The following is a 14,639-nucleotide window of genomic DNA, read 5'->3' as shown; positions in this document are numbered from 1 at the left end:
TAGGGAAGAATGAGCTGTGCTATAAAGAAATGTCCAAGTACAGTCAGAACAGAGGTTACACACTCCAGAAGGGAATTCCTGGAAGGGAGGGACGTTGAAGAATGGGTCCTACCACACCTGCAAGGTCAGTGTGAGGAGCAGACGTTCATTTGTTCTGTGGAGTTAGCAATAGGGCCAGAGCAGAGACCCCATGTCAGAGGGACTGCCTCTCAGGAGGAGTAATCTGCCAATGGTGTCATAAAATACTGGAACTGAAAAAGTATTTTATACAATTAGAGAAGGCAGCCGTGTGACTAAGCGAAGGGTAATAAACAGAAAGCAATAACCTCTGCGAGCCGACTAAGCCTAGTAGCTCGAAAGGCTACAGGTAATTTACGCAGGGAGTTCAGAATACAGGGCAACGCCCAGGGAAGCCTTTGCAGCCATCTCTGTTTCCAGAAGCGATGGGTTTTTCAAGAACACAAAGAGCCTCTTGAAACCAGGAAGCTCAAGACTAATATCTCAGCAGAAATGTGAATGAACTTAGAAGCGAGGACATCACTATAATATTGTTACCCACTAAACAGAAGTCAGGGGTGCTGTGTGTACGGATGCAGAAACGCCAGATTGTTTAGTTAAATGCCATACTATCATTTGTGCATATTCTATAATGTGTAGTGTCTGTGGCAGAACCTGATCAGAGAGCTCTCCTGGAGCGCTATTTCCTGTAGTGCCTGCCTGCCTGTCTTTTTTTTTTTGACAGAGTCTCACTGTGTTTCCCTGCCTGTCCTGGAACTCAGGCTGTAAGCCAGGCTGACCTCAAACTGACAGAGATCCTCCTGCCTCTGTCTCTGAGTACTGAGATTCAAGGTGCTGTGGCCGATCTGTTACATTTAAAGGGGTAAAATACCTCACTGCTTTGGAACTGAGGGATTCCGAGGATACACGACTTTGGTGTTGAAAACGGAGTCAGGAGAGCGAAGACATAACTATCTTCTCGGTTTCTTGTGTATTTGCTGCTTTCCCAGGCAGAGTACCAACCCAGAGTGCAGGAACTTCCTGCACCCTCCATGAAGGGTCTCTGTCCTAGTGTGGGTGTCAGAGAAGAAATGGGGGATGGGGTGTAGAAAAATACAATGCTGGGTCTTAACGTACCTCAGCAAACGTGGACAACGCCCTTCTTTTACTAGCTTAGAACATTACTTCTGAGGTTGTTCCCTTTTTATAACAATTTCCCGTCAGTTACATGAGAGGCCCACACCTAGTGAGAAGCCCAGGACTTTGCACCTCTCCTGAGGAGGGAGAAAGCAGGGAGAAGGTTGGCACCAGGGAACGCTGGGGAAAACTCTTGTGGGGGCCTTTAGTAGAGTGGGTGGAGTGTGCGCCTCGCCCCATTGGTGAGCTCCCCTGCCAGTCTGTTGACAGGGCGGGGCATGTGCGCCCAGTCTGGCACAGGTGAGCAGAAGGAAGTAGCAGGGACTTCAGGGTGAGCCAGGTCAGAGGCTGCTGTCATTTAACCAGTCAACCCAGACTTGTCCAGCGCCTTGCCAGTTCCAGCCTGGGTGTGGGGCAGAAAATGAGCAAGACCATGTTGGAGAAGGTGGGACCTGCGCTGTGCTTGCTTTGCACAGGTGAGTAAGCCCCTCTCCCGCCAACTCCAGGGGGATGATGGTTGAAGGAGAGGCTGTTCTAGAGCCCCCGCCTCCCCTGGTCCCAGCCGTACTGTGTCCCACTGAGCAGAACTAGACATTCTGATGTTGCGGGGGTGGAGGGCAGTTTCCAGGCCTGTTCCAAGATCAAAATGATTCTTATCTCGATTGTTTGGTAAACAACCATCCCATTGCTGGAACAAGTAGCTCAAAGGCTCAGAAATATCTGATTGGGGAGATATTTCAGTATTTGAAATCAGGGATTATTCTAAAAAGTCCAGGATGTGGATTAAGATATAGTCACTATCTGGGGCAGAGGTTCTCAGCCTTCCTAACGCTGCATCCCTTGGCTGTGGTTTAATTGCTCCCTACCCCTGCCTACTCTGAGCACTGAAGTCTCAAGCAGAGAGGCGCCCGTCTCCCCCATATCAGCAGTTTGTGGGTTAGCAGATGAATCCACACTAAGTGATAAATAACAGAGTGGTTGTGTGCAGATGGGTGAGCTGGGTGAGGCTCAGGACAGAAGTTCCAGCATCAGGGGGTCTAGGACGGGAGGCTGAGGGGAGGAGTTTAGTTCTGACCCCTTAGGCTAGCCTGTTTGACCATCAGCTGGTAGGTCAGAAACTGTTGCTGGACTCCAGGATCCAGGAGCCAGGGGAAGGAAGTGAAAGCTGAAAGAGAAACCCAGGATCCCCAAGGCGCCTGGGAAGCAGAGCCCAGGGAGCTCTCTCTTCAGTACTTCCTGACAAGCTAGGAATCACTGGGGCCACCACCCAGCAGAGTCCTTCCAGTCTCCTGGCTTCCTTTCCTGCCTGTTTCTGAACCTTGGCTTTGGGGCGAAGGAAGGACGGATCAGATCAACGGATGGAGGGGAGTTAATCAACCTAGTTGGTTCACGTTCTGTGTTCACAACAGTTCTGTCCTTCTGAGGCAGCTGGCCCCTTACCATCCACCTAGATGGTGCGGCCACTCACCCATGATAATGTTGAGGCCACTCATTGCCTTGTCTGCTCACCTCCTTTTACTGGACACAGGACTCATGTAGGTGCCCAAGGAATGGGGAGTCTGGACTCATAGCAGCCTGAAGAGAGAGGATGCTTGCCTCAGGGAAATGAGGCTGAAAGGACATGGCTACCCACCTGTCTGCGACTCAGGGATTCTCTGACACTCTCCTGTGCATGGTTTTCCTCTGTACACACACACACACACACACACGCACGCACACAGACACGCACGCACACACACACACACACACAGACACGCACACGCACACACACACACAGACACGCACACGCACACACACACACACACACACACACTAGTGTAAAACCCTGTGTTCTGTAGCCTGGCACTAACCCATGTGTACAAAAGAGGAGTAATACTGGCTGAGGGGAAAACCAAAAACTGAGATCACAGTCACTTGCCCAGCTTAGCAATGAGAAGTGTCCTGAATTCTGAAATACCTGGAGCAGGCTGGTGGCCTCCTCCCGGAGTGTGCGGCATGTGACCCCTGGGTGAACTCAGCCAGCAGAACAAGTTCTGGGGTGGGGGTGTTTCCTGACATACTGATAAAGGCTATAGTCTATCCTCACCCCATTCCCCCTCTCTCCTGCCAGCTCAGCTCAGAATCGCATGCTCACCACATTTTTCTCCTCCACGATTCTACCTACTCAAAGAGGAAGGGCTGGCATGCTGGGGCAGAGGACACCAAACACATGGAAAGTCTGCCAGTGGCTGGACTAGTCATTGCCAATCCCCGGTACCACCACAGATCAAACTAAAAAACCATCAGGCAGTGCTCTCCCCTGGGCCACAAGGGAGGGTATCACTTCCTGCCTTGTGTGAGGGGAAGCCTAGGCAGGACTCACAGAGGGTCCCCTTCTTCCCTTCTCTCTCTCACTGTGCCCATCAGAGATTGTGCTGATTGTTGGGAGAGGGGCACAGACCTTATGAGGTAGTCCCAGGCTCGCTGGACTTTGGGGAAGTAGAAGATATCACATAGGGTTATGTGGAGATGGTATAAGTCGGCACCCTAGAATTCTTTTTAGATTAGTTTTACTTTTATGTATATGAATATTTGCCTGCATGAATCTATATGTACCACATACGTGCCTGTTAGATCTCCTGGAATTGGGATTAGCGATGGCTGTGAGCTAGCAAGTGGGTGCTGGGGATCTAACTTGGGTCCTCTGCAAGAGCGGCAAGTGTTCTTAACTTCTGAGGCTCAGAGGTTTGTTTTATGACTAAAGAGACTGAGACAATGATTCAGTGGGTCAGAGTGCTTGTTGTGAAGGCAAGAGGATCTGAGTTCAAATCCTCAGCACCCACATAAAAAGTGTTAGGCAGGGTATGCATGCCTGTAACCCCAGCATGGAGGAGTGGAGACAGGCAGATCCTGGAGTTTGCCGGACAGCCAGCCTAGCTGAGACAGGGAGCTTCAGATTCAATGAGAAACCTTATCTCAAAAAAAAGCCAAGTCAAGTGGTGGGGAAGACATTTAGTATTCTCCTATGGCCTCTGCATAGGCATATACATCTGTGTATAGACATATGTTCACACACGTGCACACACACACACACACACACACATGGAGGACTAAAATTGGCCAGCTTTCATTATCATGTGCTGATATTCCTAAATAGAGTCACTGGCAAAATACAGCTTCCCATCAGGCAGATGTCCATCCCCATCATAATGCTGTCACAACCGGGGACCTCTTTTGTCTGTCTGCAGCACGGGCAAATTACTTCACCTTGTGAAATCACAGCGCTGTGGTCTGTAAACCGCAGAGCTAATTTACAATGCATCAGAGGCCCACTGTACCTGCTGCACAGTTCACACAGGCAAAGGCCTTAGAACCCAGTTCTGCATGGAAGCATTCTATGGACACCACATTATTATTTTTGATATCATTAGAGAGAATAAATGCAGGAGCGAGAAGTCAATGAGATGCTAGTGACCCATCGTCTAAGAGCTCTAATCTGATCAAAACGAGCTAAGAAATGACTCAGAAGTCAGTGTGGATGAGTCCTAAGTTATCACCCAGACAGCTACTATGTGCCTCACCTCCTCCCACCCAGGCTGCTAAAAAAAAAAAACAAAAACCAACCCTCCCTTTTGTACACAAAATTGAGGCTCTCCCAGTCCAGTCCAGAAAGTTTTCCATCCACCAGATTCCCTAACAGGTGGAAAGATGTGTAAAGAGGGTTCCATCAGGTACGCTCTACAGGGAGAAGTGTGATCAGTTCTGTCAGGAGCCAGGACCTGACATTATAAAAACACATGTACAGACACACACACAGTAACACACTAGATACACACACAGAAACAGACACACACTGACACACATAGACACGTAGACACCCCCACACCAACACACACAGACTCCACATAGACACACAGGCACACACACTGACAAACATACAGAAACACACTCAGATACACATACCACACATACAGACAGACAGGCACACAAACACAGACACACAACAAGACACACGCACAGACCACACAACTAGGCACACAAACACAGACACACACCTTCCTAGAAGTATAGGGAATTTCTTTGTTGCTTCTATGCTAAATTGGAACAATACTGTTTTTCATAGAGAAATAAAGGAATCTATCATTGCAAACTGTCATACCAGATGAGAAAGAATTTTTTTTTTTTGTCTCTCTCTCCCCTGACATTAAAAGGTTTCAATAACCCCCTGGGTGCTGGGCCACAGTGGGACTCTGGGAAGTCTATTTTCAAGTTGCTGGCTCACTGAGGTTGTTAGAATCTTTTTGGGCCATTGTCATCAGAGATACAGCCCCCAGCAGGGCGAGTCTTTCTAACAGGGCTGCTTTTCCACTCTGAAGGGCCACGTTCCCAATGGCTTCTCAGGCTGGGACCTTCTTGATTCTCTTCTGTTGGTGCTGAGTCTGAGCTCTGTACAGTTGGCTTGACCAGGCTGGGCAGGTAGAGGACACAGTCTCAGACATGAATACCTGGTAACAGTCAAATCAGAGAGGGCCCTTCTTATGTCCACCAACTCTTGATCCCAAGAGGATACATTTGGGCCAGAGCCAGGGCAGTGCAAGTGTGAGGTGGGAATTATCATCCATGTGCTCAGGGCCCTGGCTCTAATCCTTAAGGTTCACCTCCCATCTGATGCCTGAGCATCCCCTGAAGGCACAGGGCAGAAGTCAACGCTCACAGATGAAACACAATGCTGCCTGTCAGAGATGCAATCGGAATTATAATGTCTCAGCTAGTGTCAGTCTCAGCCCCAAAGGGAACATGTGAGGTCTGACCAGCCTAAGAGGGATGTGTTCCACGGTGGAGAGCGGCAGGGTAATGGCCTTCAACTCTGTCCCATTTGCATTCACCGGGTTCTTTCACATTTTCTGAATCAGAATCCAGATAAACTGGCTGTGTGCTTCTCCATCTGTTGACGAATCATCCCCATGATCCTGAGATGCAGCCTGGGTTTACAGCTACAAACTGCAGTGTGAGGTGTGCATCTCACGATCTGTGGCCCTGGTGCTCTGAGTGTGAATTACTCTCATTTTTCATCATCTGTCATATCCCTGAGGGTTGCCGTCTAGTTCCTGGTTTGGTGTCTTGACTGGGGGACTCCAGCTGCCTGCATTCTTACACCCCAGTGTGCATACAGGGTACCTGCGATCTTATTAAATACATATTGATCAGGAAGGCCAAGGGTGGGGTATGAAGCTATGTATTTCTAGTGAGCTCCCAGGACGGGGTGGGATGGGGAACTGTTCAGGGATCACAGTTTAAGAAGCTGAACCCTTCAGATCCCAGCCCAGGTCGTCTCGAAATCTGGCTATGATGTTGGTCACCAGAAGGCTGGTAAGCCTGGCTGCGTGTGTGCGTACCAGCATACTGTATCCTTAGTACTGTATCACCCTACTAAACTATCCCTCCTTCCTGAGAGGCTGCGTTCTGAGACACATCCTCTCCTGCAGGCCTCCACGGGGTCTTTGACCCTCTCAAGCTTCTTCTGTAGCCTCATCGTTCTCTGCCCCCCCCCCCCGATTTTCAGAGTTCCCTCCAGCATCCTTCTGTGACTGTATCTGCACCCGAAGCATTAGCTAGCTGTTCCTCACTCCCAGCTGACTTCAAAATGCCAGCCTTCAACCCCACCTCTCGCCAAGCTGGCGTCCCATAAGACCAACAGGAATATAACTTCCTGACTTATATATCTCAAAATACTTCTGACTCACGAGCTAAAACCAGACTCATGATGTGAGTCCGCTAGCCTGACTGAGCCTTTTGTGATCTCATTGTGTCAGGATGTGATAATCTCATCCATCCAGGACCAGAAGGCCAAGACCTGGCGGCGATCTGCAACATATTCTATTGCAATGCAAAAGAATCGTCTCAGATTTACAACTTAAACGATGCCAACATTTCGTTTGCTTGCAGATCTGGAATCGAGATGGGGCTTAGCAGGTCCTTGACTGGAGTGACTGCTGGGGTGACTTCATTGATGGTGGAAGGCCTCTTTTCATGGTAGAACCTCAGACGCAGGCAAGCTGATCCTGACTGGCCTTTCACAGCACATAGCCTGAGTTTTCTGAAAGCTTCTGCAGGAGGGCAAGAGCAAACCCCTAGAACTAGGAAGTTTGAGTGCCCAGGCCCCCAAATCTGCCACACTCTGCTTTTCCGGTAACCATAGAATCCAGCTTAAGGGAGAAAGGAGCCCTATTTCTTGTTGTTGTTGATGATCATTGACTTTTCTCAAATATGGCCTTGCTGTGTAGCCCAGGCTGACCTAGATCTTCTAATCTCTATGCCTCTGTCTCTCTGTCCCCAAAGTGCTGTCCCACCAACCCTGGGCAATCATTTCCTTTCCCTTTCCGTATTTTCTCCTCTTTGTCTTCCCCTCCCTCTCTCCCTCTCTTTTGTGGTACTGGAGGGCCTTGTGAGTTCTAATAAGTGTTCAACCACTGAGACACCTTCAGCCAAACTTTGGTTCTTGATGAGAGCGGCTTTAAAGAATTTTGGACTATCGTAAATTGCCAAATAACCCTTGATGGCCCTGCTATTTTAGCTAAAACCAAGTCAGCCCTCTGCGGTGATGAGTTTAGCTCTTTCCCACTGTGGCTTGAATATGTTCATTTTGCTTGGTTTCCTTTGCCCACTGTTGTCAAGCCTTTTAGGCTTGGACTGAATTCACGTTTATGTCAATGGTGTGACCTAGATATACCTAGGGGTTATTTGTTGGGTGTCCATGGGGAATCTGGCTGGAAAGGAGACAAGGAGCAGGTTTGTCCTAAGCTGCCCTCATGGACCTAGTATTTTGTCAGTTGACTCCTGGGTTTATCTTGAGTGATAGTGTGTGTGGTGGGGTTAGGGGGTCTACAGGAGGGTTATCCCCAAAGTCTTGCCCTTGGTCCTGTTGCTACTACACCCTGCCTGCCTCTCTGCCCCTGACCATATTCTCTCTTGTCCCATTTCTTCTTGCTGGTGCTGCTCATCCCCCAGTTTCTGTTCAAGACAATGGCTCGTGTTCCTGAGGCCTTGCTCCATTCTTTCGCTCTGTGTGTGTGTGTGTGTGTGTGTGCGTGCGTAGCTGGGGGCATTGGTCAGCATGATGGTTTCACATTTGTTTTGAGATTATTTTTTTATTGCCCTCTGACTCACCCTGAGGACTGGAGTCAGGGAGAGCAGACCTGTGCCTGTCACTGCCACTGTCATCTTCCCACCCCTGGCAGGGATGGTGTGGTGTTAATGAATGTGCACCTTGCCCTCTTGCCCTTTTCCAGGTAACAAGCCTGCTGGCCTTCACTGTCTCCCCTGCCTCCCCAAGCTTCACTTTTCTTTTCTTTTAATATTTTCTTTTTATATGTCTGCTTGTCGGTCTGTGTGAGGGTGTCAGATCTTGGAGTTACAGGACGTTGTGAGCTGCCATGTGGGTGCTGGGAATTGAACCCAGGTCCTTTGGAAGAGCAGTCAATGCTCTTGACCACTGAGTCATCACTCCAGCCCCTCGTTCTGCTTTTCTAAGTTTACTCCACCCTCTCCAGAATGGCCTGTCTTGAGTCTGACCAGAGTCAGATGCCTGGGAGAGACTAGCTAGAGAGTCTTGTTCATCTTGCTGCTGAAGAGTGGTTTGGAGTTTAGCTGGAGTTTTGCCCCTCCGCTCAGTGTAGGAATTCCAGTTTCCAGATACATGATTTCTAGAGACACAATGGCCTTGGAGGGGAAAGTGGCGCCCGCCCCCCAGCTGTCTTACATTGGTGGTGCTCAGCCGTGTTCCAGTGCTCAGCCGTGTTCTACCGTGTTCTTCCTGCCTTCAACGCCACTTTTTTTCTCATCCCGCTGTCCCCAGCCCTCTTGGAACCTTTCTCCCTCCTAAGATTCTTCCTTTCTTTGTCACCCAGTGACCTTTGGGACACTTCCTCGTCTTCTGCCATGGTGAGTCAGGCATGCCACAGACATCTGACATGGGCAGGCACAGACATGATTCTAGACAGACACTTCCGGATAGGGCACTCCCCCAGTCCACTGGAAGAGCAGTGTAAGTGTGGCTTGGTGCTCTGAAGCTTGCTGCCCCTCGCCTGCCCACCAGTTTGCTAATATGTGCCCTGCGAGGGGGTGGGTCCTCGCGTGTGTCCCAATCCATTCCCACGATCCTGTGCCTTCCCGAGATGACTTGCTCCCCCGTCTCTCCTCTATCTCCGGTCTCTTCTTTTCTAGAACCTCAATCAGTAACCCATGGGCTGCCCAAGCCTCTCCATCCTCAGTCTGGAGGGGACTACAGAAACCTTCCCCAGAGTTTGTCTGGCTTCCGTTTCTTGTCAGGCGAGCTCTTGGGCACCCTTAGGTTGCCTGCGCTGCCGCCTACTCCTCACTTCCACTTGGCTTTGCCGCTGGAAGAGGTGCTCTGGCTGTCCATTGCAAGCACACAAAGGCAAAGCCTTTTGACAACCTGCCCTTTGACATCTAAAGTCCAAAGACAACTGTTATTGATGTTGTTTTCTTGTTTTTTTTTTCTTTTAGAATTCACCCCGTCTGTGGTCCCATGGGATTGGGAAGGTGTTGTGGTTACAATCCACCCCCTCCCTACTTCTTTTCCTCATGCACATGAATCCAACACAATGAATGACATCCCTTGAGGGCTATATCCAGTTTCACCTCCTCAATAAGCTTTCCCATTAAAATCCTTTTTCTGATCCCTCCCCACATCTCCCCTCTCTCTTTCACACTCAGAGCACTCTATTAGGCTCCATTAGGGTACCGGTTGTCAGTGGCATCTACTTGCTTCTTCTTAGGGATTATACCACAAGCCACTCAACCAACAAGGTCCTAATCATACCCAGCTCTGCGCAGACCTCTTGGCCTTCGAGCCAGTGAGTGGTGGGTACTGGAACAGTCTGAGACACAGTCTGCTCAGAGGAGAATGCCAGTTGGTAAAAGAAGGCGCCTGCGTGCAGAAATTCATATCCACATGGGGACTGCGCTCAGAAAGTGTAACAGTAAGGGCTGGCTGTGGTACAGGGGACTCTAGAGTCCGTGGACTATGCCGAGCGCTGGAAGTTCTGTAGGGCCCGGCACTAGACTAGGATTTTAGAAGAAGTGTATTGACTTGACCTGAATTTATAGGTTCCCGAGGATCTGTGTTGATCTAACAGCTCAACAAGTGTGGCTAATGTTCTAAACAACATCCCTGTGGCTCCTCTGTCCTTCATCCCCAGCTGAGCACTTGGGCTGCCCTATGGAGGGGGTAGGACAAAACTTCCGACCTGTGGGAACTGCCTCCTTTTCATCAGAGAACCCCTTCTTCTCCTCACCAGAACGTGTCTGCCTGGGCTGGATGGGTCCCTTCTGGCCTTCAGCATCTCCTCCCTAAGCAGGAATATGTGGTTTGTCTGAGCAAATGGATTTTTTTCTAAGTGGCCACGTTCCTGCTGGTTTCCCCAGGGCTCCCATAATGCGCCCCGAGCCTCAGGCAGCCAGCTCCATCAAACATTTCATTATCTTCCTGGGATGGATCGCTTCCGCTTAGCTCTCCAGAGAGAGCTTGTTGTCTTCTTAACAAACCTTAATTATTTACAAGCAATCATTGAGGCCTCAAGCTGGGTCTCCACACCCCAGCTCCGCAGGGAGACCCCTCTTCACTCAGGGCGTCTTGCTGGCTGGGCTTTCCTTCTTGGGGGAAGGGGTTCATTTTATATTCAGGCAGTTTCTTTTCCTTTAACTATTCCTTTAAATAAAGATGCGTTTTCTATTTATAGGTTTTTTAACTGAAGGGCCACATGAATTACCAGTCTTCTGTTTATTATTTTATAGTGCTGGGGATCCTGCCCTTGGCTCTGTGCACGGTAGAAGATCCACCACCGAGGTGTGTCTCCAGGTCTATCTGGGGACAGTTTCTAGCAATGCAGGGATAGGTCCTTCCACCAAGTGTCTTGAGTCATGAGCCTACTCTTCTTGTGTAGAAGTTATCTTATAACTGGCTCTTCATCCACTGCTGTCAAAGGACACTTGGTGGAGCTTTGCTTGTGCCTTGGGGCCTTTGCTGAGCCCTAGGGATTTGAAGAGCTCCAGATAGTGGGAGCTCTTACAGTTCTTGCTTTGCTTGAGGGGCCAGGGTGGGGGGAGGTACAGGATGTAAACTCCATGGCTGGTCTGGTGGTCCTCATGTGTACCTAGGAGAACCAGCAGGTACTCAGGTGTAGCAGGTGACAGAAAAGCAGCATCTCTGCCACATATGAGTACCTGCTGGTTAGGACCTTTTCTTCGAGGCAATGCCCATTTGTTTTCCAAACCTCTCCACAAACAGAGATAACGCAGGGAGTCTCATGCTTCCCCCCTTGCAGATAAAAACACTTTTTCTCCCTGTCAACTTGGATGTCCCCAGGGGTTAACACATTAATGTATTATTAGTTCTGACACCTTCCAACAGCTGTGTTAGTCAGCTTCTGACAGTGTAACAAAATGTCTGGGAAAAAAAGCTCCTTAAGAGGAGAAAAGATGTATTTTGTCTCAAGGTGTTTAGTCCATGGTTGATTGGATCCATTGCCTTTGGGCTCAAAGTAAGACAAAGTATCACTGTGTTTACACACTGGAAGAGCAAAGTGGCTGACCTCATGGTAGACGATAGGAGTGAGGAAGGGAAGAAGGACGGAGGAAGAGGGCAAACAGGACTGTTTGGGTGGAAGCGTCACCTTAGCCCCTGGCATCCATTTGTCCAAAGAGTCTGGAATGTTTGGGTGGGAGTTCCATCCCAAGTCCCTTCCCCTGGGAGTTGCCTTAGTTCAGACTCCACCTCTGAGAAAGCCTGCCAAATGATGACCCCACCCCAGAGATGCTCAAGACCACTCCCACAGGGTATTTAAGTTGTACCCCAGAGAACAAACATGTGGTTTTCAGGTCTTCCTTCCTGGTCTCATCTCTGGGGGACTGGAAGACCACCCGGGAGCGTTGGTATCCACTAAACCTGGGCTTTTTCTAATTTGGTTTGATTTGGTTTGATTTGGTCTGATTTGGATTATTGCGATGGTGGAGAGGTTTATCTGGGTGCAGAAACTTTTCAAGGACAAGAGGGACGAACTATAGTCTCTAGGAACATGGCCTCAAGGACCCAGTCTCCCAGCTCCAACATTTCTATCATCTCCCAATAGCCCATCAAATTATTCGCTGATCAATAAATTAATCTATCCGTCAATGAAGTCAGAGCCTTCATGATCCAGTCACTCTTCAAGGCCCCACCTCTGACCATGGCTTCACTGGAGACCGAGCTTTTGATGTAGGAGTCTTTGGAGGGACATTTCAGATCTGACTCATAACAGTGACTTACTGTATCAGAGAGGTGCGTTCCCTGAGCACAGCAAGCAGGAGAGCAAGCTGAGAAGGAAGAGGACCTTCTGGAGCAGACATCGGTGAGGAGCTGCAGCTTTGTGGGAAGGGCGGGCTCTTGGCAACCGAAAGGGTGATATTAATGTCAAGGAGAGCATTGGAAACTTTTAGTCAAAGGTTAGATGTCTCATCTGCCTTTTTTGTTTAATCCCCTGAGTGGGGGTGCAAAGATCCACAGATAAAGGATCGAAGAACTAATAAGCATAAAGTCAACCAGAAGGAGAGAAAGGGGCAGGATTTATTAAATTATGATGAAGCCCAGCCAGATGTTTTATTGCCGATTATGTCAGAATGGAAAAACACTGACTGTATCAGCAGGAAGGAAAAAGTCGTCATGGTGAAGTCCACCACAGTATAAAGTTCTGGAACACAGGATCCTCGCACCCAGAATTATGGGAAATGTAAGCATACCCCAGGGTGCACAGTCAGTCTTTTAAAAACCCTTCTCAGGTTTACAGCTCACATCCAAATTGTGCTATACATCAGCCAAAATTAATTATTATTATTCTTTATGAGTTGTCCCTCATTCATTTCTATCTCTTCCCCCATACATCTATTAACATGCAATGATTTTAACTCATTGTTAAAGTGAGTGCTAAAATTGATCTACTCTTTGGCATCGATCTCTAGCAATTACTATGGTTTCCTGTCAGTTAACTTGTGAGGGTGGGTGGTTGTTTCTTGGAATTTACTTCTAACCAAGAAGTTTCTCAACAGCAGAACATGAGATGACAAAATACAATGGTTTGACAAGGGAAAACGTCTCCCTTATGGAGCACTGACTGCGAGTTAGGAGCCATTAAACAAAGGACACATTTCTGGCCATTTAAAGTTCACATGATCCACTTTCCCAGTTAAGGCTCTGACACCGGTGGCTTCCATAAACTGCTCCGGGCTACATACCGAGTGGATGAAGGAATTCTGAGAAAGTTAGCTTTGGAGCAGTGCACTTAAGCTGTGTGCTGCTTCCTCAAATGGATGCAGAGAGCTGCATTGTGAGAAAAAGTGGTGAACTGTACCAGGCTTTTTCTCTTTGGTGTCAACCAGCTCCCAATCGTGGCGCAGAGACTTATTATCTGTGTTTCTGGCTAGCTCTTTTAACTGAAATGAAGCTGTTTCTCTTTATCTACCTTTTGCCTTGAGGCTTATTACCTTTCTTCCATCTGTGTATCTTACTTGTACAGCTTCTCTACGTCTGGCTGGAGGCTACCTGGCTTCTTGCTCCAGGCCTGTCCCTCATTCTCTCCCCTCTCTTTTCTCGTTCTTCCTTCTTTCTTTCCTTCCTTCTCCCGAGCCTAGATCTCTTATTTATTCTTTCTGTCCGCCAGCCCTGCTTATCCTCTCTCTGCCTAGCTATTGACCGTTTAGCTCGTTATTAGGCCAATCAGGTACCTTAGGCAGGCAAGGTGAAACAAGTGCAACACATAATTAAACAAATGCATCAGAAACAAAAGTAACACACTTTTACACAATTAAAGTACTGTTCTGTAGCATAAACACATGTAGCAATCTTTACCTAGTTCAAAGAATATTCCATAAGAGTGAGCAAATGGGAATAATCAAAGCAGTGTTTATGAATTAGAAAAAAAGGGGGAGTTGGGAAAGATTCAGCAGAAAGAATATTTTCTTTTACAGGGGAGAGGGGGGAGGAAGGTGGGCGGAGGATGCACAGACCCTGAACTAGTCAGGGTACCCTGTTCTGATTGACAGGCCTCACCCTGACAAGGATGTGGAATCCCTCAGAGCTGTAAGGTGCTTTCCAACAGCAGATTTGGTTTCCAGGCCAGGCTCTTTGCCTACATAAAGCTCAAGTTCATTTCTCTTCTGCTGGAAAATATTCTACCTGGAGTTTGATTAAGTGGATTGCAGGGGACTGGAGAGGTGGCTCAGCAGTTATGAATGTTTCCTGTTCTCCCACAGGACTTGAGTTCAGTTCCTAGCATCCACCTAGGGTGGCTCACAATAGCCGGTAACTCCAGCTTCAGGAGGTCCAACAGCTTCTTCTGAGACCTGTGGGCAATCAGCCACAAACATAGCATCCCTGTCACACACAGAGAGAACTAAGTGTATGTGTGAGCTTGTCTATGTCCATAAACCCTGTCCTAGTAAGAAGGCGGTTTCATGCGTGTCTGCCTTGCCTT

Source organism: Microtus ochrogaster, unplaced genomic scaffold, assembly GCF_000317375.1.
Source record: "Microtus ochrogaster isolate Prairie Vole_2 unplaced genomic scaffold, MicOch1.0 UNK70, whole genome shotgun sequence".
Lineage (NCBI taxonomy): Eukaryota > Metazoa > Chordata > Mammalia > Rodentia > Cricetidae > Microtus > Microtus ochrogaster.
This window is presented reverse-complemented; position numbering follows the sequence as displayed.